This window comes from Macrobrachium rosenbergii, chromosome 56 (assembly GCF_040412425.1).
Source record: "Macrobrachium rosenbergii isolate ZJJX-2024 chromosome 56, ASM4041242v1, whole genome shotgun sequence".
NCBI lineage: Eukaryota > Metazoa > Arthropoda > Malacostraca > Decapoda > Palaemonidae > Macrobrachium > Macrobrachium rosenbergii.
Window position 1 is genome coordinate 16,509,161 of NC_089796.1, and position 24,122 is coordinate 16,533,282.

Genomic DNA, 24,122 nt, shown 5'->3' on the forward strand with positions numbered 1-24,122 from the left:
ACAAATAGCGCCGCAGGGTCTAACAATGAAATGAATTAGGCCTATACATAGTTTATTCATATTTTGGTCAGAGTAGCTGCAATCCTTCCTAGGCGAACCTTAGGTAATTCATCAGTTCATCCATTCTGGTAAGTGGGCTGACTCCGCCCAGAAACTGTCGTCCACACGTAAGTTTTAATGTCAGTTTCGATGAACTGACAGGTAAAACTGATCGTGAATACCTGACCTTGTGGCCTAATGTTTAGCTTTACCTCATCGGGTATCAACTGCCCAGGCAGCGTGATACTGACTCAAGACAGTTTATAATCGTTTGTAAAGGTTTTAAGAAAAGTAATGATTTTGGCTAATAACATGAAGTATGCTTCATTTGCAGAGGGTCATTTTCCTCATGTTGCTTTGCCATAATTAGAGTTTTGGTACATTACATGAAGTTGAGCCATTAATATCTTCCGGCAGGTTCCATCTCTACACGAATCCAATTAATTGTAAGGTTTGGCTATGGCTCTCTTTGACTTGTGATGTGTTTTTTTAAATAATGGCATCAAAGATAATTAAGTTCGTTACTAAAACATGTTGAAAAAATACCACTACAGCAAAATCTTTAAAAGTTACTTATTGTCCTTTTAGCCGTAATTCGATCAAAGACACGGAAAACCGGGTTCAAACGTTGGCGAATGTTATGGCTAATAAGCCAAAATATCACCTGAGATAGGGTTTTGTTTGGGAAACGAAGCTACTTTCTTGGATTTCTTTGCTACTTCAGTGCATTTCATAAATTTTGAGGTAATCTATATTTCATAATTATTCTAAGCTTAAATTATTTGGCGGCTATCAGGATTATTCCATAATTATGACTAAAGTCCATGTAAAGTATTCATTGAGAGTTTGTTTGCTTTCTGGCTAAAGGGGGAAATAAAAGAAAACGTTACCGTGACGTAAGCAGGTGTATGTTGAACTCTGGTACAATATTGTAGATGGGTGATATTCGAAAAACTCGCCAAGGGGTGCGTATAACGCCACATGAATAATTTCCCGGAATTGTTTCTGCTCCGGCATTTATTAGGAAGGTACTGTACTGTAATTTGGCTTACAGATTTGCGTGTTAGTTGTTGTTTTAGGGCTTGTTTATTTGGTGTGCAAGTATCCTAGACTAGTCTGATTCTCCCACTTCCAATGGTTGACTATTCCCGAAAAAATATAATCGAACTTGACTTTTAGCTTATATACGGATCGACTGGTGATTTTTTGTGTGCAATGTTGCATTACATTTACAGTAGCAGTGTCCCCGTGTTTGTATGCACCATAGGCGTAGCGAAGTCCAAAGGACGATGAAAGCGGTAATGGCAGAGGGTGGGTAGCCTAACCGATGTTGTAGCCTAATAGGGTTGATGTTATGCAGGATTTAAAAGTATAAAGAACTATGGGATTTACACACCCAGGTCGGCTACCAAGAATTGGGGCTAAATTTCTCCCCTCTTGTAGATTCCAGATTTTTGAGGTTCTGTATTGCAGGGGATGGATGTTTAGACCAGTGCCCATGTCATACATGTGAGGGTAGCTCAATAGTCCTCACGAATAGCCATAGCAAGTCGACCAGTTTCTAGGTTATATAAACTTTGAAGCCTGAAATGAAGCAGAATAACCTAAGCTAAGATAGGCCACAGATGAAATAGGAAAATGGAGGTGTCCAAGAAGTATTGACCCCACCTTTACATCACAGTAAGTGTAGCCTTTAATTTCTGATTGTTACGCTGGTGTGAGATTGAAAAAAGAAAACAAACATGTACAAGGAAGTACAGTATTCAGAGGTTCACCCTCTGCACATGCTAGGTTACTGTCTCCTAAATTTTCTCATGTATCAGTAAAATAATCGGACCATTCAAAGCAGCAAGTAAATATTGTTTAGGATTTTATTTACTGTGGAATCCTGTGGAAAACAGTGAGAAAAAATTAATGAATTTGATCTTTGTTTACATCACAATGAAAAGTTTATCTTTTTAAGTTGTTAAAGAACATCAGCTGCCCTTGGTATTACTTGTGTGTGAGAAAATTTAAAATACAAAGTGTTTACTTTTTGGAAGGGTCCAGGGAGGACAAAGCCCCCGTGGCTAGATCAGGGCACAACGGCTAGTGAGGTTAGGAAGGTAAGGTCTGGTTAGAAAAGGACCTGTCATACTAGGAAAGGTTAGGTTTGTATACACATGCGGAACCAATGCCCATCGTTCTACACTCGCCCTGTTGATTTTATAAGATCAGCAAAAAAAGCATGTATATTAATTTTTATGCATTTTTTAAAATTTATTATGCAAAAAATAAAATTAAACAGTTAACCAGAAGTATTTTCAGATGTATAATTCTTGCTGAATGGTACATTGAAAATTAAGAAATACAAAAACTTATAGAATATATATAAATATACAAAGACCAAAAGTTTTATAGAGCCTTCGCTGAATTTACCTTCACAACCCTGCGCATCACAGTATTGTAGTTATCAGTGTCTTGTATATAAAAGGGGAAAGTGAGTGAACAAAATAAAAGCAGGGACAATGATGTATAAAAGTATGTGCAAAAAGGTACATTTATTTGCTTTTCTAGGATAGTGTGTTCTCTTATGGCCTGTGGCTGGTCCAAAAGAAATGTAAACTACTGTATCTGTTGGAGTAAATTTAAGATCCAACAAATTTTAGTACTAATTAGTTTTTAATTATCTGTTGATAGGACCCATAAAAGTACTGCAGTTTATGGCTTAAGAATCTGGTATGAATATGCGTCTTACTTTTCCTCATTCCACAAATATGTATACAGTAGTTGATTTTTCCCTTTATCTCATTCACAGGCTTTAACTTGTCAAAGGGGGAAGACATAAAGTGACTTGCTTGCTTTGCCATGCATGCATTTGTGAAATTCACAGCATATAGTTGTACTTATTAATATGACTGTCACATTGTATCTTTCTGTTCAGTTTCCATTGCAAAAACTATTTTTGTCATTAGATGAAATGGTTTTAAGTTTTTTGTGTGGACTTTCTTAATTACCCATTATAACAAAAGTTGATTTTAGAAAAAATTATTATGCCATTAAAGAGTTATTCAGAAAAGCTTTTGGTTTTCCAGTAATATGACTAGCTTGTGGTACATTTCTTCAGTCCGATTAAAACACTACTACCCAGTGGAACCGGACATTTGTCATATGACTAGACAGCTGGCCTCTTCTCATTGATTGTCACATAGCTTAGAAGAATACTAAGTTTTGTTGCTCTTTGCATGGAATAATGAACAATTGGAATTTGATATAAGTTGGCTGTTTGTCCAGGCAGGGAGCTTCTTACATAACGCATTAGAGCATTACATCATTTACTTTGCTTTCTAAATAACCATCCCCAGCTAAATAGAGCTTAGGTCACATTGCATGACTTGCCAGTGTCATGTGGAATAGTTTTCCTTGCATTACCAGCCCAACATAAATGGTGCAGGTGGGTTGTATTGGCATTGCTCATGTAATTTTGAAAACTCATAACATTCAAGTTATCAAATGGTTATGTCTGGTGATAAAAAAATGCCAGTATTGAAGCATAATGGTTCAAGAAGTGGGTATGGATGTTAGTTATCTATTTGTGTATAAAATATGTACTGTTTAGGTAATTAGGAACGCAGCATAATATTTTTAGATATAATCATTCACAATACTCTTTAACAACAAGAAACGGCTTAGAGACTACAGGATCATTAAAACATAAGTTGATTTCCCACCTGGAATTGTATATCCAGCCCAGAAATGGGGTAGGTGTCAAAAATCGAATAATTTAATAAGATTGACATTAAATGGGGTATCTGACACTAAAATGGGCATCTGTAATATCTCTGTAGCAAGTCATGGTATTTACATTATCAGCAGAAAAGTGTGATTTGGATGAACTCAACTTCTCAATGACACTATTCCAGACAAGTTATTTGTATATAGGAGACTAATGAGAAAGTTTTTGATAACTTAATTTTGGTTCTGATTATTAAATATTTTAAAGTAGTTGTTAGTCTAATTGCAGGAAGTTATGGCAAGTGAAAAGAAGCCAGTATAACTTTTGTGCAAAAAATGACAGGATATTCAAATGTAGCCAGGCAAGGTTTCTGGTGGTTAATGCAGATAATCGCATATCATCCATAAGATATGCTAGAATGTTCATGGGGGACTGGGGGTTGTAACTTCGACCATACTAAGATATCAGGGCTCCATAAAATGAATTCAAGATGTAGTAAAGCATTAACAAACCATAGTACTGTATCATGTAAGTGGCCATTATCTGTTTGCACTCTCGAAAACTATAAAATTCAGGAAGGGGAACTCGGTTATTAGGCCACAGTAAATATTCAACTAACATTTTAAAATACCATTGTTGGAAGGAACTGTTACCCAAACCAACTGCAAACATTTTTAACATTAAACCAAGATTCACTCTGAAAGACAATCAGAGGGTAAAAGTAACATTAAGAAATACAGTATTTTCAAGTTTTTTCTGAACTTTAGTGGGGTGCTTAAATACAAAATATTCCAATACACTCCCTGAACACCAGAATTCGCCCCTAATCCCACTAGCCCGAACAACCCTCATTACCAGTCCCACTATGGGGAATTTTAACAGCCAACGTTACTAACGCTGCAGGTAAAATCTTGTCACTGAGCTACCACAACAAACGGTTGGTAACACTGACAGGTGTGTGCCGAGTGCCGACACGCCTACTCACTGTCTGTCCGTAACTGTCGTCAACTGCTTTTTGTTCGCGCTGCTGAACGGTTGTTCCCTTCAGCAGAGCGAGATTTAATCCTATTGCCCGACTACGCTTTGGAATTTTGGATTTCTAGACTGGACTTATTGGTTTTTTTCCCCCTGATTTATGAATTCCCGTTTGGGATTCCCCAGCCTTTTCTGGTTATTTCTCGTCGGAACGTCTTTGGACTTGCCCGCCGGTTCTTGAACTCGATTGGTCATCATGGACAAGTCTTCCCTTTCTCCTGCCACTACCGCGCCGTCGGCTTCGACTTCGTTTGCCCCTATGACTGTGGATGCTAGCGCTCGTCGCTCCTGTTCTTCCTGCAAGAGACGGATGAGTACTTTGAGGCATGATACACTCAATTTGTCAGGTATGTAGGAAGGTTCAATGTGATGTGCAAACGCGTTGCGATGAATGCTCCAATTGGACAGTAGAACAGATGGAGGATTACATTCGTCATCGCAAGTCGTTGGTTGGTAAGGGTGTAAGGTGTCAAAGAAACGAGCAGGTAAAGGTTACTGCTGCTTTATTACAGATCCAGGCGGTCTTATATTTTGGGCCGACCGACGCCGGGCCGTGAGAGACAATGGAATTGACTGTGACCTGAGGTCGAAACAATAAACAATAATGCAGTGAACGAGTACAAATTACAATACGAAATATACAGAGTTACAATATAGATACAGTCTTGATGCCTGTGAATGAAGAAACATGATACACAATGTGTTCCATCGTATAAATACCATAAAGTAAAAATGATTAAAATGCGTGACCTGGCACGTTTTAGTGACTAATTGAGCTTGAAGAAAACAGGAAGTCACCAAAGAAAACAAGCAAAGCGGAGACTTAATTAATGGCGCCGCCGAAACACTATCCTGGCGCCGAATTGAGAAGGTGTGCATACTGGTGGGGGCGACGGCGCTGATGGTGGGTCTGGGTCCCGCCCGTTAATGGGAGAGACCGGCAGGAGTCGGTATCGAGGCGCTTGCGCCCACGCCGACTAGCAGGCCGGCGCGCCAGAAAATCGGCCCCAGGAAGAAACGTCCGCTGACGATGAAGTCCCAGGAGTAACTCTGGCCAAGGATGGAGATCGACAGGAGCCTGGTGCCAGGAGAGGACTCCGCGTTGGCGGCCGCCAGGAAGGCGGCCGGGTCTGGTGTCTGGTTGCGGTCCCTCTGGATGCTGGGAAGACCGACTTAAAGGCTCCTGTGTCGACCAGCATCATCCTGCCGGAGACGGTGTCGCGGACGTAAAAACCTACTGTTTTTTGAGGCCCTGGGTTCTTCGGCTGCCATGGCGGCCTGTCCTGCTGGCCGCCACCCCGCTTTTTGAACGGTTGAACGAGCAGGGCGGCAGGCAGTTTCGGGCGATCTTTCCGAACCACTTGTGATAGCGACAGAATTCGGGACCACCGCTCTACTGTGGTTCGTGGACGTCTGTTGGCGATGGCGTTGACGGGCTGCTCTCACGTCCTCTTCAGGCTGGACGGAGCTGACCGGCTGTGTGGCCGGTTTTAGCCGCTGTGAAGCCTTGACGGAGTCTGTGAGGTGTTGTGCCGCCTCTATGAGGTCCTCGACAGGCATGGTGTAGGGGTGAGCGATCTGGTTGCGCACTTCCGGGAGGAGTTGGCGAAGGAAAATTTCCCAGACGAAGCTTATCTCCTGCAGCTTGTTTGTGCCACCCAAGACTGGTGTTGACAGGAGATCTACGACCATGCCCCAAGCGTCTCTTGGATTGAGGTCGTGGCGTGGATTATTTGCAAGGTCGATAGCACGGGCGGCCCGCTCGGCGATGGGCAGGAGCAAGCTTCGAGGAGGAACTTTTTGTGGTGCTGTATGTGAGGGTGAGTGTTTCGGGTACCGCGAGATGAGTTTGTTGTACACCCCCGGAAGGGCGTTGAGCACTGTGTCGGCCTGTAGGATTTCGTCCGTGAGGTCCGCGATTCTGAAGTGGCTCTCCACCCTGCGCAGCCACCTCGATGGGTTCCCTGCGCAAACGGCGGCAGCTTTAGGGTGAGGGCGGCCCGCGATTGTGTTGCCCGGCCGCCGTGTGTTCGGGCGCTGGTGTGGAGTTGCGGAGGGCCTCGATGCGGGGGGGCGCGGCTGTGATGGGAGGTAGGTAAACCTCGGAGTCCGCGGGTCCGCGTTTAACTGCATGAAGGAGGGGATATCCGCGTCCATGCTCGCTCCTTTGACCCCTTACTGGAGTGGGGTACGGCGTCCGTCAGTACGCACTGCTTGCGCCGTGGTTCCGCCGCTAGTGACGCTGGTGGGGTACACCGACGAGAGTCAGCACGCTCAAACGCTGGTTACAGCGCCGTGTTTAGGCCGCTAAGAGCGTTTTGGAGAAATCCTGGAGCCAAGACTGAGTCGCCGTGTGAGTCCGCTAACGGCTCCGGATACTCCGGGGTCACCACTGTAAGGTGTCAAAGAAAACGAGCAGGTAAAGGTTACTGATGCTTTATTACAGATCCAGGCGGCTTATATTGCGGCCGACTGACGCCGGGCCGTGAGAGACAATGGAATTGACTGTGACCTGAGGTCGAAACAATAAACAATAATATGCAGTGAACGAGTATAATTATAATAATGAAATATACAGAGTTACAATATAGATACAGTCTTGATGCTCAGAATGAAGAAACATGTGATACACAATGTGTGACATCTGCATAAATACCATAAAGTAAAATGATTAAAATGTTGACCTGGCACGCTTAGGCGTGACTAATTGAGCTTGAAGAAAACGGGAAGTCACCAAAGAAACAAGCTCAGCGGAGATTCTAATTAATGGCGCGCCCGGCCAAACACTATCCTGGCGCCGAATTGCGACTTTACAAGGGCAGCAAACGGCGGTCAGATTCTTCATTGCCTCAGGGACCTCAGTCTTCGGTTTCAGATTTAGCGAGCTCAGAGATCGTTCAAGTTAGAAGATAGGATTACGAGTAGTATGACAAATTTAGTAGCTAGTCCTTTCTAACAAATTTTCAGGTAGGGATACCAGTAGCGTTAGGATGTCCAATCCTCCTTCCTTTTCATCTCCCTGTCTGTTCCAGAACCAGCCCTAACGGGTGCTGAGGGTAATGGAGAACCGCAAGCCTCCAAGTGGGTAGGTTCTGCCGGCCCCCACGACGCAGAGCAGGCAGTGAAAGACCTTGTAGTGTTGTTGAAAAATTTAATGTCAGGATCAGGAACTAGGTGTGACTAAGACGGATATGTCTGGGTTAGGTAGTGAAGAGAAAGTATCAAGTGTGCAGAGTCGTTCTCCAGGAGGGGTTTCGGTCTTGTTTTCTAGTGGAATTTATGCTCTGGCAAAATTTTCACCTTCACTCCTGTTTCGATCTAGCGCAAGGTCTCCTCCATCTAGTAAGGATGATTCGGTTGTCTCTCTTTCGGCTTCTAAGAGCGGTTTGCGTGATCAGTATGGGGATGTGGCAGAATATAATGCAGGTTTGCTGGATCTTTTGAAAGGGTATAGACTTTTGGTGAGAGGTTGTTTGTTGAAGGGGTTTTCGGTAGATCTAAGACGGCTGTCTGCGGTGAGCTAGGCTATGGCAGTTGTCGTTTTTCCGTAGAACTTTACCTGCTGAACAAGAATTCAATGTAATATTTTGTCGCTTGGCTGTAATTAAGCTGTAAATTATCTTAGAACTGGTGTAAAACCTTTAGAGAATAGGTAAGACCCGTTGGGAATTTGGGTTTTAGTAAATAACTTCTTGGGAAAAGGTTTCGGTACCTTATTTTGTATTTCCTGTTATAAATGTCACTTGAAACATGAAAACAATTGTAAAAGGGCGATAAATGGATAGTGGGAGCCGTTCCAAAGGCCTTTTTCAGGTATTTTACAGTTTCGTCATTCCGATATCTAATATTTTTTACTTGCTATCATATATTTTTCATGATTCATACGAAATACTTACTCGCATCTTCCGCAAATTAGAGTTACGGAGATATTTGCGATGAATATTGTGCCTTGTTGTTATCGGGGATGCGTTTATTGCCATGTCAGCTTTTTCTTTGATCGCTTTTTGTTTTGTCAATGTATTGTGGGTAAAAATGCCTAATCGTCTTTTGTTTTTCGCAGGAATTATAAGTACGGAAATGCTGGAAACCTGATTGGTTGCTTTGTTTCAGAATATCCAATAAATGCGAGGAATAAGCGGCTTTCTACATAAAGTGGCTTCAGTTACTGCCATGGATTCGTCCGCACGTCTGTAGTGGATGTTCTCTGTCTTACCTTGAGGCTATTGGTTTTCCATGGACATTACAATGGAACTCCACAGGTTGTGAATACCTTTCTTCGTGATAGTACCACCGGCTAACACGAAGTGTGAATCGCTAGTAACATTGCAGTTTCGGCTGGAATTTCGCCGAAACTGTAACCAGACGTGAGAGTAAAATTTCGTTACCTGTAACCCTGTGGCAAGCGCGCGCAGGTTATTACCGCCAGAACTGAGCTTGCAACAATCTTTTAAAATTAAGAGAGCTGCGAGACTGAGGCGGTACATGGCGGCCATTTTCTCTAAATCTAATCATTTGCGGTAGAAATAAGTCAATTCGTTGAAAGTACACTATTTTAGGAAAATGTAATTTTATATCGGAAATTAATTTGACCAGTAAATTTACAAATTTACCTATTTTTCATTCATTACTAGTACATACTGATTCCTAAGCCTTAACACCCATGCGCTAGCTTTGGTCCACAATCACCATTGGCCAGTTGCCGGTTTTCTGTCCTTTAGAGCTGCGAGACTGGCAATTGACGTTTCTTATGTTATTCAACTTCCTGAACAAGAATTTACCTACCTCTTGCCAAAACAGAGGCTTGCAGTAATCTTTAAAATGCAGTTAAGGCGTACAGCCATTCTGAAAGGGAAATGGTATTGTTTTGTTTCCTGTTTACAAAAGCTTCAATAGTGTACAGTGGAGCTAGACTGGCAGTTGACATTTTTCTATGTTATTTTACTTGCTTTACAAGAGTTTAAGGTAATATTTTGCCAGTTGGCTGCTGCTAAACTGTAATTTAACCTTGACGCTGTGTGCGACCCATTGGTACAGACGTGCAGTTTTCAGGGGTCAATTACATTTTAGTTGCACCCAACAGACAAAATATTTATTTTAAATTCTTGTTCAGCAGGTAAAATAACATAGGAAAACGTTAATTGCCATAGGCTAGCTCACCGCAGGCAGCCAGCTTAGAATTACCCTATAGCTTCACCGTTTCCACGCCCACATTCTTTGTTGCTCCCTTTTCAGTCTCCTCTTCGGCTTATTATTTTCTTCTGCCCTTCCTGCGGCTTCTGCTTTCCCTCTTTCTATGAACCCCTGGCTTCTCTTCTCAGGTAGCTCTTTCCTTGTACAGTACACCATTCCTCTGTCGTCTGCCTTCCTTTTCTCAGTACAGCCTTCTTTGGTAGAAGGATCATCCAGACAGGTGAAATCACAGTTTCAGCAAAATTTGGCCTCAGGTGTTTCGGGTATGTGCAACCCCTTGCTTCCACGTCAAGCATCAGTTAATCCAGGTATTTCACAGGGTTTGCTTGTTGCTTCTAGTTCGAGTTTGCGATCCGCGGCTCTGACTGGGCTTGCGGTACCTTCTCCGATCAGTCTGTGGCTTTTATCACCTACATTTTCCGCTGCAGAAACTCCTTTGGTAGCTCCTACCTCTTTCATTCTCCCTTCTTCATCTTCTTCCATCCCTCTGCAAGCGGTTTCGCTTGCGCTCCTCCCTCAGGGTTTAGTAATGTGGGTTCGGCTTCTCTCACTCGTCTCCCCTTTGGTAGCAAGGTGGAAGTGGTTCTGGGTCTCTTGGTTCCTCCCTCTCTTCCTCCCTACGGAATCAAACAATTTGGACCCAGCTCCAGGTACTGGTTTAGGTGTAGGTATTCAGCATTTGGGCTTTGGCAGTCTGTTTGCACTCTGCTCTTCATCGTCTCGGCTCCGTTCAGCTCCTCCTCCGTCTGTCTTGGAGTGTTCAGACATGGCAGAACAGGATTCTCATCTGGAGGTTCAGGAAATTCCAGAGGATTCGGAATGTCCTCTTGCAAGTAGTAATGACTACAGACGTATGCTGGAGTATGTCACTTCCCTGTACCCTCAAGCAAGAGCTCTGGACCAACTGCATTCGTTAAATCAGTCTCTATTTGAGTCTTTCTATGCCACTAAGCCAGCTCCTGCTCCCTCTTTGTGTGGGCAGGTTTGGTTTGATCGGGTTAGGCAGGCCTTGGAGGAGGCAGACGGTCGTCTGGCATCGGTAGTGACTTCTAATAGGCAGGACATTTCTCTTCAGTCCCCGCATAAGGCGATTTATTGAGTTTGTGGTAATCCTTTGGCAGGTGTCAGGTTGCCACTCAACGAATCTGTTGAGGCAGTCCTGTCTAGGTTTCTGGCATCGTCTCGCCTTGTGGGAAGCGGCGGCTCTGGAGGACGTTGTATAATCAGACTGACTCTTTCACACTCCCTTTGGATATTGTCTGGATTAATGGGTTTCCTAAAGAATGACGGATATGTCCCTTCGGATCTGGGGCTGTTTGACAGTTTCATAACTTCTGTTACGATGGGTCTGGCGCACCAGGTGAATGCCTTGGCTTCGTCAACGATGTTTGTGAGTAAGAAAAGGTGGGATTTCTATCTTAGTCATCTTCCCCTGCATTATCTGGACGTCCATAAGAGGGTTCTGCTTAGAGCTCCTTTAACCTTAGCCAATTCCTTGTTCAGGTATGAAGATGTGGCCAGTATGGTGAATTTTGTCGCCACCAACTCAGCTGTCGAATCCCAGGGTTCTCGTTCCTCTGGAGGTGTTGGCAAGTCTTCTCCTTCCAAGAGGACAGCTTTGAAGTCTCCCCCTAGAACACCCAAGAGGGTGCATTTTGCAAACAAAGCTCTATCAGTGTTTGCTTCTAGGCCCTCATCGTCTCAGGATTTTACCAAGTAGGAGATATGTCCCTCGTCCGTTCCGGTGGAAGGTTGTCTTGCTCTGTTCTGGCAAGTCTGGAAGGAGTTGGGGGCCAGAGGATTGGGTTGTAGAGGTCTTGAGGATGGGCTATCAAATTCCTCTATCATTCCCTTCCCCTGTCCTCGCCCCCTGTCAACCTTCCAAGTTATTCCCCATCTTCCATCAGGGGGATGGCTCTAGAGAGGGAGAGTCAGGCCCTGTTGGAGAAGGGTGCGTTAGAGCCAGCTCCTCCCTTTCCAGGATTATACAGCAGAATCTTTGTCGCATTGAAAACCGGAGGTGCATGGAGGCCCATTATAGACCTTTCGAGCCTCAACCGTCGGGTGGTTTCGGTGAAGTTTCGTATGGGCACTTTGCAGTCAGTGCTGCAGTCAGTCAGGAGGGGGGATTGGATGGTCTCGGTGGATCTAAAGGACACGTACCTCCAGATTCCTGTTCATTGGGATTCTCGGAGGTACCTCAGGTTCGTGTCTTCCGCTGGCACCTTCCAATTCAAAGTTCTCCCCTTCGGGCTGACCACATCACCAAAGGTGTTTACGAGGGTCATGTCTTCAGTGTTGGCAATGATGCATCATGGGGGATACAGGATGTTAAGGTATCTAGATGATTGGCTGATCCTTGCCTCCTCTCTAGAGGAGCTAGTAAGGGCGAGGGACTTTTTTAAATCTATGCAGGGTACTAGGAATTCGACTAAACCTTGCCAAGAACTGCCTAATGCCAACACAATCCATGACTTATTTAGGGATGAGGATTCTCTCTCTTCCTTTGAGGGTTTTCCCAACCCGGGAGAGGATCCAGTCGGTCCTGCAACAGGTAGAGGTGTTCCTGTCCAGCAGGGAACATCCAGTATCAGCTTGGAGAAGCCTCTTAGGAAGAATGTCTTCTCTCTCCCTCTTAATTAGAGGGTCTCGTCTCTGGATGCACTCTGTGCAGGTATGCCTCAGGAATCGCTGGGACTTCCGCAACGAGAACGCATTCATACTCTGGAACAATTCTTGCCTGTCGGATCTTCTGTGGTGGTCAGAAGGGCATCTGACACCCGGAAGGTCTATCAACTCCCCTCTTCCCGACGTTCATCTGTACACAGATGCCTCAGATCAAGGTTGGGAACAACCTTGGAGGAAACCCAGGCTTGGTGCCTTTGGGGGGATCAAGAATGAGAGGAGTCAATCAGCCTTCAGGAAGTCAGGGTGGTAAAAGAAGCCCTCAGGGTGTTTTTCAGATCTAAAGCGCAACAGAGTAGTGGCTCTTGTTTTGCGACAACATAACTGCCATGTCGTATCTGAAGAACTCTGGGGGAATGAGATCAACAGAGCTCAGTATTATATCTCGGAGTCCTGAGATGGTGTGAGGAAAGAAAAGTATCTCTTCCTCAGTTCATATTGGGGAGTCTCAACTTGCTGGCTGGTTCGTTAGGTCACTCTCGTCAGGTATTGGGGGGAGAGTGGACTTTGGCTCAGGATGTAGTATGTCAGATTCTCCGGAAGTGGCCAGCAACTGTAGACTTATTCGTGACAAGATTGAACCATCGTCTTCCGGTTTACATCTCACCAGTGGTAGACCCCATGTCGGTAGGCACCGATGCAATGTTACAAAATTGGAATCGAATGCAGGGGTATGCTTTTCCTCCATTCGGGCTCATTCATCAAGTAATCAGGAAATTGTAGGAGTGTGTCAAGACAGATACGACTCTAAAAGCTCCTTGCTGACCCCAACGATCTTGGTTTCCGGAACTCTTAGAGCCCCTCACGGAAGTTCCGATGCTCCTACCCATGCGGAAAGATCTTCTCAGACAACCGTATTTTCACCATTGTCACCCAAACCCTTGCATGCTGAACCTAGTTGCATGGCGACTATCGAGCAAGCAGCTAGACAGACCGGACACTCTAAAGCTGTGGCTAGACAGCTTTCTTTCAGCTTGAGAAAGTCAACCCCCAAGCTTTACCACATCTGATGGACAATGTATAGAAGTTGGTTTCGTAAGGAAGGTCACTCCATCTATAGACCTTCTGTTGCTAAGATAGCTGATTTTCTCTGTTATTCCTTAGGAAAGTCAAGGGACTTTCGTATTCGGCTATTGCTGGCTACCGCTCAATGCTTAGCAGTACATTGAGCTTCCATCTCCCCGAGATTTCTAGTAGCAAAATCATCCATGATTTATTACGTTCTTTTAAGATTGAACGTCCTGTCTTGCCAACTCGGGCCCCTCCGTGGGATTTGTTGGAAGTACTTCAATTTTTACGTTCCCCTGCTTTTGAACCCACTGAAGGTCTAACGTTAAGACAGCTGACTAAAAAGGTGCTTTTTCGCACGGCTTTAGCTACAGCGAAAAGGGTGGGTGAGCTTCAGGCAGTTTCTAGGCTGGTCTCCTATGCAGGAAATATGCATTGTTTTTTCTTCCATAATTTGTGAAGACGGAGTCGGAAGTTAGCCCTCTTTCTCGTTTGCTTAGGGTTCTTTCCCAGCAAGAGTTTGTTGCCGGCGAGCCAGCGGAGATGTCTTTATGTCCAGTGTGAACATTAAAAGTCTATTTGTCAAACGTGGAGAAACTCCGTCCTCGTCTGCATACACTTTTTGTCTCTCCCCGGAATCCTTCCCGTCCACTGTCAACGAATGCAGATCAGTTACTTTCAGAGGGAGGTGGTTTCCCAGGCCTCTCCGGGTTTGTCGTCTTCGTCATCTTCAAGCCCTGTCTTACCACGAGCGCAAAGCATTAGGAGTATTGCCACTTCATCTTCCTTTCTAAGGAATTATTCAGTGTCTTCTATTCTGGAAGTGGCTACTTGGAAATCCATCTGCAGTATTTACTCCCTTTAACTTAAGGGACGTTCAATTCGCCTCGTCAGAGGGGTATTCTCTTAGTCCGTGTGTAGCAGCTAACTCTATTATGTAGGGTGCGTTCATTTTAACGGAGGGGGTATTCTCTTAGTCCGTATGTGTAGCTAACTCTTATTATCTAGGGTGCGTCCAGTTTAACTGAGGGGGTATTCTCTTAGTTCGTTGTTTCATAGGTTAACCAAATAGAAGAATTCCTTTTAGCCTTTAAAATCTTAGGCAACAGTGATAGTATAATCACAGGAAATTAGGTTAGTATGTGTCTTTATCTGTCGTAGTCACTGGTAGTTTCCCTACAAGAGTCCAAGACAGTGCTCTAGTAGGCTAGGCTCTCTTGTCAACGCCAAGATACTTTGTCGCTTGTCGGTCGTCTGGCCCTTTTCTCAACCCAAACGGGTTACCCGGTGGGACAGTGGCTCTGCACACTGCTTCACTTCCCTCCATATTGTGAAAGACTCTGAATAGCCACATGGGGGGTCGACGGACGGAGACAGTACTAACATGACTGACAACCAAAGTACTCTCCAGTATGTCTCTTCACCGAAAGCATCGATTGTTATGGTGAGTGTAGGAATAAACTATTATCACACGCAGAGCAGTTTGGTGAGCTACTGTCTCTGCAGTTGTTAAAAAGGGGCGTGCAATAGAATTGATCCCTCCTCCTCTAAATGTTGTTAATCGGGCAAATTCAGGTGTTCAGGGAGTGTATTGCAGTATGAAGTTTTCATAAATACTGCAACTAATATTGTAATAACTACCTGAAACCTGAATGATTCCCACCCTCCTTTCCCCACATCAATTTTGACCTTTGAATAAAGCAACTGATGAAAGTGGGCTTGTCGGTACACACCTGTGTCAGTGTTACCAACCGTTTTTTGTGGTAGCTCAGTGACAAGAATTTACCTGCAGCGTTGGTTACGCTGGTTGTTAAAATTCCCAATAGTGTAAATTTGGCTACATTTCTACCAACAACCTTGACTAATACGTATAAGCATTTTTCATTTTTCTATAGAAGTTTTAAATTCAGGTAAGTTTTAAGATGGAAGAGTTTATGATATACTAATTAAATAAAAATAGCACTGCAGTTTTTTTTCCATATAGTTGTAGGGTTTCCTTACTAAATGGAAATAAAATCGCAGTAGGTAGTGTATTAAAATTTGTAAGTGTGATTGTGTGGTATATACTGTATTGGTTCTTCAGTATTGATGTAACACACCCTAAAGCACCTCAGATTGTATGACTTAATGTAATGCTTAATTTTATTTTGTAGGCATCTCATCATAACCGAGAGGTGCTCAAACAATTTATAGTAGTATTTCTTCCAAATTAGGAAGTACAGTAAAAATTATTGCTGTGGTTTGCAGACTGAACTTAAAGAATTAATCACCAATATCTGCTGCAGAATTGACATTGTGGTACTATAATTTTCTTTCAGAAAAAATTCAAGTAATGATAATCTCTACATTTTGGGTGCAGTGAGTACCACTTATATATGACCAAATTCCAGTTGTTACTGTCAGTGCAGGGTCATTATAGCTAGGTCTATGTGAAGAGCACAACATTTGGTTGAAGTAACATACTGTATTCTGTTTTTTTCATTTTCAGCCTTTGTGAATAAGAAACAAGTTATGAACTCGTATGTAATGTTCATCATTCCAACACATCTCTGCATGTCGAGTGTTCACCAGAGCTGAAGAAAAAGGTAGACCAGTCTTGCAGGGCACTTCACCTCTGAACAATTTTGCAGTTGTGACTAGAACACTGTCAGGCATTTAATACCAAGTTTGAATGGACTTTTAAAAGTCCCAATAATTTCATAAACTATGGTTAGCTAATTTGCATAATTGAGGAAATTTTGTGTTGACATTTTAGATAGTTATTTAAGATACTGCCACTTACGGGATTAGGCCAGCCCTACAATAGTTATTGTCTGGGTAAACTATTTTCTAATGTGAGTTTACATTTGAGTGACTTGGAACAACTGTGAAATATAGATAGGCTTTAGGTATACTGTACATAGTTATATTAGTACTAGTTTTTTAAGATGGCTGTTACTTTTATATGAATTTTCTTAGTTGTAGTAAAAAGCATTTGGTTGGCATATTTGCTGTTAATTAAAATTGTTTACTGTACTTGAAGGATGTATGTGAAGACAGACTGCTTTTCGAAAGTATTTTCATGTTGCCAACTCTGTGTACTTCTAATACTTTTGGAATTGAGTCGGTTGCAAAAATGTCAGTAAAATAGTTTGGTATCCATTGCCTTGTATTTCTAGTTAAAAGCAGTGTCACATAACTGTGATAAGAAAATTTGAGAAAGGCAACACTACCTCATATTAAATAGTGTACATGAAAGTAAGTGGAAGCACTTGATAACATGTCCAAAAATGAGACCTGAATTTATTATTTCTATTGTGTTTCCTGGTGTCGAAGACTCTCTGACCCCAAAGATGCACCCCATTTTTTCAGTTCATGTATTTTAAAAGTTCATGTTTGTTTGTTTGTTTGTTTGTTTTTTTTTTTTTTTTCAAATTTAGTGATTTTCATATATAATAAGCTTTTCTGAAAAACTTGAACAAATTACAAAGTAATATATGTTATAAACTGCCCAGCCTTGTTTTGTCAGAAATTTTCGCGACCAACAGTGTCTCAGTGCTTGTAGTTGGATGGGGTTACAGCTGGTGTAGTATTTTAAGATTTTGATATTATCAAATGTAGTCTTATGCAGCAATTTTTTTTTAAAGGAAAACTGAAGAACACAGTAGGGAAAAGTAAGAAAGAGAATAACGTTTTATTGCACAGTTACACTTAAAGCAGTGTGCAAACATGGCATCTGAAATAGAGCAAAATACAAATAGAATAAAGATTGAAATCCACACAGTACAGATATTAGAGAAAAAGCATTTCAGTCTTTAAAACCTGGTATTTTGCACATTGTTACCATTTGTAAAATTACCACATGAACATGTTTGATTAGGATGACTCTTACTGTAGTAAGAGTTACTGACAGTTTTAACACACTGCAATTTTACTTTTGTCTTTTACTAATATTCCCTTAAATTCAGGGCCGCTTGAGGAAAATTAAATTACTTGTAATAACATAAAAATTCAGGTTACTACTAGTATGTTAATTTGTCTATGTAATCTACCAATTTGGGAATGAATCTGTAAATAGGTAATTCATGTACAATTTTTAACAAGTGTGATTTATTCACTGTATATATATAGAGTCCCAGTTACTGTCTGAGTAAAAAATATTCTTGCTCTGTGGGTTAGCATAGGCCTAGGAAGAGGTAAACTTAAACTTCTAGGATGCACAGTAGATTTTGGAGTCTTACTTGTACCAGGAAAAAAATAGGATCTTTGACACTAGAAAGTACGTTAATGAATGACTAACAGACTTTTCAAGTTTACAAGGGACATTTTTGGAAAATGTAAAACTTTTCAGTGCAGACCCATTACTGCAACAAAGCCAGTTAGTACATTTCATGTAAATCCCAGACACATCAGTCCACATGTAGACGAAAATCAGGTGGCTCAGGCAGACAAGCGCATGTGCTCCCTTAGGTCTCTCATAGACTTAATTCCAAAGGACAGACTGATTCACATAACATTTTGTGAGGTGCTTGAGGGCAGTATAAAAGTATTTCAAAGAAGGTAACTTCGTTGGACATAGGGGCTGCAGTGTCATTCACTGACTTGCCAGAGCAGCCTGATCTTTAACTTAAGTGAGTATGGGAGTGTATGCTTATCACAAATATGTTAAAGTAATGGTTCTCTCTCTCTCATTTATAATTTTGTGTTTCTGGTTTTGGTGCAAAAGATTTATTGCGAGAGGTATTAGTTTAAACAGTTTAAGGCCAATTTTGGTGCTACTTAACATCTTTGAGACTGCCTTTTAGAGGGCTTATGACTAATTTATGCATTCACTCAGGTCTTTTGTGGTAAATACACTAATCTTTAAAATAATCAGAATTGCCATGCTTAATTGTATGTTGATAATTTGAAGACAACAATTGTAGATATTCACCAGCAATTCATTCCTCAAGATTTGGTGTATCTAAAATTGGGGACAATTGATAATTACCAATTAAGTCTTTTCATACAGTGCTGGAAGTACAGTATGAAGTTCATGAAGCATATTTTTGCAAAGCATGTTGTTGAACATATTTGAAGTATGTATGTCTTAGGACATGAAATTTGATTAATTTTTATTTTTTAAAAGACTATATGATTGCTTGTTGAACATGTCTGATCCATTGCTCTGTATAATTTGAGGCACTGCTTGATGCTGGTTAACAATTCTGATAGAGGTGATGCCATACCTAATGAAAGTATAATTTTGTCCAAATAATGAAAAAATGAGTGTCAAAGTATAATTATACTTTTTTATTTTGTCCAAGCTTAGTAGTGGTGCCTCGAATTATGCAGAAGAAAACTAGTTTAGTAATTAGTTTTTTGTTGAAAGAAAGAAGTCTTGATGTCAGTAGTGAAAGTTGATAATAGTCATAAGTGAAATTATGTAATATATTTTAAGTAAATTTCAGATGTCACTTTAACCTCTTGCTGTTAAGTACAGATGGGACATGTTTGCCATATCAGAAATTCATTGGTTAAAATATTTAGTTGGTTATTGAAATGTAGCAAATTTGTATTTTAATTGTATTGTAATTCAAAGAACTTCTGTATGTTTTAGTCATGTTTATCAGTTCTCATGTAGCCCCAAGTCATTTTTGTGAATGCGGGTATTAATTTTCTCAGTTTTAATATGGGTGAGGCCATCTAATGAAAGTATATTTTTGTCCAAAGAAGAATTTTAAAAACAAGTGCCATATAATACAAAATGGATGTTAGTTTTAGTGTGTGAAATTCTGATGTTCAGTTATCAATGTTCAGTTATCAAACAAGAATAGATAAAAGTCGGTGTAGTTGCAAAAACAGGAAATCTCTGGTGGTTGAGGCAAAAACTAATTAGACTTGTAATGTTCATAGTTCTCTCTCTTATGGTAGATACTTGCTCTCCTGTTAATTTCATGTAATTTTTGTAAGCAGGTATAGTTAGCAAAGGGATTCAATGTTAAATGTAAGATATATTTATATTCTGGTCTGCAGTTCTGTGTTTATTAGAATCATTGAGTCAGATGTTCAAGAATATAATGTCAGCAAGGTTATACTGTAATTAGTTAACTACAATATCTTTTATTTGTGATAAACTAAGCAAGGGCTAAATGGGACCATATTTTGCTAAGGCTATTAAGTTATTATTTTTCTGTCTCTTGAGTTTTGAAAATTATAGCTTAGCATAGAATTGTTTTGACTAAAATATACAAGTTCTTTCAATACGTAGTATGTGCATTGTGTTGTTAGTGTAAACTGGAAAGATTAAATAAAAGTAAAACAAGAGTTAACATTGCAGTGGCTAAGCGAAGGAGAGCTGTGTATTCTCATCAGAGGGCAACTAAGTTGATGTCTCCATTAGAAGAAAGTACTTAGAACAGGTACAATTGGTTTTTTCAAAACAAGAATCAGAGATATTAAAAGCATTCTCAACCTCCATGTGCTTCTCCGCAGACGTTATTTGTTATGCCATTGCTTCTCCGCAGACGTTATTTGTTATGCCATTGCTGAGGTCCTGGTTTTTCAACTGATGAAATTTGAGTGAGGGTTGACCTACAGTGAAAATTTAACTGATACACAATCTCTTATGATTTTACTTATAAAATGCTTATGTTCATTTACTGTGGTTGTGCGCAGTAATTAGGAATGATTTCCTTTTTTATTTATGATTTGGTATATTTTAAAATTAAGTTTCTTGCAAAGATTACATACTGTTCTGGAAGTTATCACCAGGATGCTTTACAGCTGTCAGGAATGTTTACAAGTGAATGTGTTCCAATTCATACATTTAACGTAAGTGATGCATTAACATTATTCATTTTGGATCTTTTTTCAGTTTCATAATTTATTCACCCTAACAAACAAAATCTAGATTAAACATTAGCTTGTTTGCAACTACAGGTCTGATATTTGAAAAGATTTTTGTAGTATTTGTGCCCAAAGTCTTTCAGATGGAAAGGTTAGTTCACTGTATTTTAATGTTATACTTCAATCTTTCGTAACAATATTTAGTTACGTCTTGTGATCCTTGCTGGCTTTGTCAAAAGCGGGTACCAGCTTGTGGCTTAAACACCCTCCTTTGTCTTCAGTTTCTTCATCATTTGTGTGCTCGACATAAAGAGTGCTTAGAACACCACTATGTACACCTTTAGGTACCGGGTTGTGCGAGAAATTCTCCTATCTCATTAATCAGTCATTGGTTAAAGGGTAAGATAGTCATCCATATAGTCTATTTAGTAGTGTACCAGTGAATGTTTGAATGTTAATAAGATCAAATTTCATTGATATTGAATTCCATTGGTCATTCATTTAGCTATCAACTGCAACTACACAATGTTGTGTTCATTTAGGTATAAGTCTTAGGAAGGGAAACAGGGTAAAGAAGAAAAAGGCTGTATAGTATCACACACATAAAAGCAGGTAAACAACTGATGGCAATTCTACAAAGACATTGAAGAGCAAACCATTCAAAAAGATGATTTGCAGTCAATATTTAAAGTTAACACAAAATCTTTAGTTTCATGTGGTATTTAAATTAGTTTTTTGTGGTAATTTTTCTGGCTTCTCAAAGAAACCTGTAGGATCTGTGTGCTATATAGGATCTTGTAGCCAAAACGGTCCTGTTTACTTCCTAGTTACGAACCTGAAGATTTTTGTTATGTCAGATATAGGTATTTCAATTTTTGACAATAATGCAGTACTGTATTGGGAAACATATCATAAATAGGCTGATATAATTTATTTAGGTAAAAATATTAAACCATGATGTCTGGTGTAATGCGCAAATCAGTTTGTCCAAACTATAAGAATGTGTGTTGTATAGACAGCAAAGTGTTCATATTGTTAGTGTACTGATTCCAGCCATGTACCCCAATACTTCTCCATGCACCTTGGAAATAAATAACCAAGGTAGGTTACAGTGCCTGGCCTCATGACTTAAACCTAATACTAATCAGATCAGATAAAATCTTTTGAACTGTAGAAAAACTGTCCTTGTTCTCGGCTTTTGACAGTAATCTGAAATTGGGCCATTTTAGTAAAATCTCTAGTTTATGGCTTTGGCATTCTCTCAGTGGTCAAGATTGTAGGTGATTCTTTGTCACTGATTTGTTTCTAATTGTGATTTTGTTGGATCCAGTGCCCATAGATTTTCTAATCTATAACTGTCTTCAAACCCCTTGTCATACTGTATCCTTTAAAATGTATTGACTTTGTTTCCACTAATCTGGTTAGTTGTGAAAGGTGCCATTAATTTATCTGAAAGGAGCATTGGGAGGTATAGTGTAGATACATACATGTACCATACCATGTCTTGGCTTAATATAGTCTTAAACTCCAAAAATAGGCATGGAATTTTAAAACTGAGCCTTACTCTTCATCTTCGCCTGAGTGAATTAAGTAGCTAGTAGCCTTGCACTTTATCTTTGAATGATTATATGTCAAAGTTTATATTAGTACTTGTGAAGCAGTTTGTATGAACGAAGTTTTCCAGTCATTGCTGATTTGAAAATGTTCTCCAAGCACCTTCAAAGGTGCTCAGGTTTGCAAGATTGCCATTCTGTGTATGGTGGTTTATTTGACCACTGCTGTCAGTTACCTTGACTGTTTATAGCCACATAGCACAATTCAGGTTTTGTGTTCCAGATAGCTGATTTTCACACATCAAACCTGCTTCTCCAAGTAGTCATTTTGTTCCTTTGTAAGGTGAGCTGACAACTTATGATTTGGACACTCATCCAATTCGCAATACTATTGCAGAATTTGGTAGGTAATCTAAATGAATAAATAAAAGTATCACCCTGATCCAGGTAGCAGTGCTTACCATGATTTTAGTAAGAGACTTTTGAGAGTAATTAGACTTGTGACTGGAAGAGTAATATAGTTTGAGTAACAGAAGGTGATGTAAATTTGGTCTTGTTGTGATTTCAGAGGTCTACAGTACTTCCAGTCTCTGTTATTCATGTGAAATTGGTAGTAACACAGCAATTTCTAGTCTGGCATTTTTTGCCTTAGAAATGATTTGCACCTTTAAACCTACTTTATAAAGTGCATACAGAGACTTTTAAATCAATTAAAACAATTTTGGATTAGACAGGAAATACATTCTCTCCATTCCTTCTGCCTAGTGCACTTCTGCCTGAATTGACATCGAGTGTATGTTGTCATCTATGCCTGTTTTCATGGCTGTGGGCCCATTTTATTCAACCTCCTAGCTAAGTTTGGTTAACCATAATATACTTCATAGCTTTAGTCTGAATGATGTTTGTAATTTACTTGATTTTGTTTTAGTTTATAAGATGACACTGACTTCTCATGTTCTTGATGTTTCTTTTGTTTGTAGTTCTTTGAGAAATGTGTAAATTGTTGTTTCAACCTAGCTTGCTGTTGATTGTTTGGAGTGCAGCAACCAATAAAACTTAAAAATAATCTTGGAAGTAGCAGTCCAAAGTGCTTGCATCTGTTGGCTCAACTTGCTGTCTTGGGGAAACCTGATCAAAAGATGAAGTTCAGTTAATCTACCATTCAAAGACTGAATGCTAAGGATGTTACGTGGTGAGATTAATAAGTGAAAGTATTCAGATTTTATAGATTAGACTTTAAATAGGAAGCGAATCTTAGTTTATTGAAAGGATTGACGTGAGGTTACACGTATATGGCCGTACTCAAGTAAATCTTAAATCTAATTTTCGTATTTTTACCTTGCAATTTTTAACTTTCGCTGATTAAATAATCAAACGCATTTAGGGGAAAGCTCTGAAAAGTTATAATCCACGTTAGTTATAGGGGATTTGAGAACTGGGATGGCTATAATTAATAAGGCTATAAAGAGGTAACAGGAAAAACTAGTTGAACAATAAAATTGTTAGTTCAGTGGGATTGCAGAAGGTATACAGGAAGTCTTAATCACACTTAACAAACTTATATGGAATTAGTTTCTCAAAGACCCTGTTTTGTCTTCACTAGCCGTAAATAAGTGGCTGCAAATGCGTTTTTTTTTTTTTTTTTTTTTTTTTTTTTTTTTCCTGAACACATCATCTCAGAATTAATAAACTACTTGATACCAGTAGCTTTCCTACAATAAGTTTTAAGAATGGCCTTACTGCCTCGCTATAAAAAGGTTAGGTGACATTTTGCAAACTCACCGAGCTAGATTATTAAGAAAAATGTAGGTCAAATAGAGAATATTGTGTGTTGACTGTTGCTAAAGTAAACCCCACTAATAAATCCTAAAGCCTATTTCACATACTATACAGTAGAAGGTATCAGAGAATTTATTACACAGCAGAATCTAAGTTGTCTGGTGGTCCAAGTGCAAGTAGAAGGTGACTTCGGTCCGATTTGACTATTTTGAATGGGGAAGGCAACACGAAAGTCAGAATATTCGCTTGGAAATCTAGTGACGGATTAGGGGTTTGGTTATCTTGTTTGCTTTTGCAATGGATCTGTTGAT

General features: G+C 40.4%; 1 long non-coding RNA gene across 1 annotated transcript; it reads left to right on the top strand.

Annotated features, from left to right (window-relative positions):
* Positions 1 to 23,355, top strand: LOC136836455 (uncharacterized). The gene is made up of 2 exons (XR_010852399.1): positions 1 to 1,067; positions 16,161 to 23,355. It is a non-coding gene; the product is annotated as an uncharacterized lncRNA (long non-coding RNA).
* The last annotated feature ends 767 nt before the right edge of the window (positions 23,356 to 24,122 follow it).